At 41.5% G+C, this 426-nt stretch overlaps 1 protein-coding gene across 2 annotated transcripts in view; it reads right to left on the reverse strand.

Moving 5' to 3' along the window:
• ash2 (set1/Ash2 histone methyltransferase complex subunit ASH2) overlaps positions 1 to 426 on the reverse strand; it is a 20,071-nt gene that overhangs the window by 3,221 nt on the left and 16,424 nt on the right. The window lies entirely within an intron of this gene.

Consider the following 426-nt stretch of genomic DNA (forward strand, 5'->3'; position numbering starts at 1 on the left):
CAAATTCTCGTCATTTGCGGGAGGTTTTAATTTTCTGCTTCAATATGAAGAAATCTGCGGCTGAGGCTCATCGAATGCTCTCAAATACTTATGGTGATAAATACTATAGGCCGCTATTAGTGAAAGAACGTGTCGTGAGTGATTTCAACGCTTCAAGAACGATGATTTTGATGTCGAAGATCGGCATAGCGGTGGAAGAGAGAAGGTTTTCGAAGATGCAGAATTGAAGGCATTACTTGATCAAGACTCGTGTCAAAATCAAGAAGAATTGGCACGATCATTGAGAGTGATTTAACAAGCCATTTCAAAACGCCTCAAAGCCATGGGAATGATTCAGAAGCAAAGAAATTGGGTGCCGTACGAGTTGAAGCCGAGAGATGTTAAACGGCGTTTGTTTGCTTGTGAACAGCTGCTTGAAAGGTAAAG

This window comes from Trachymyrmex cornetzi, unplaced genomic scaffold, assembly GCF_001594075.2.
Source record: "Trachymyrmex cornetzi isolate Tcor2-1 unplaced genomic scaffold, Tcor1.1 scaffold726, whole genome shotgun sequence".
NCBI lineage: Eukaryota > Metazoa > Arthropoda > Insecta > Hymenoptera > Formicidae > Trachymyrmex > Trachymyrmex cornetzi.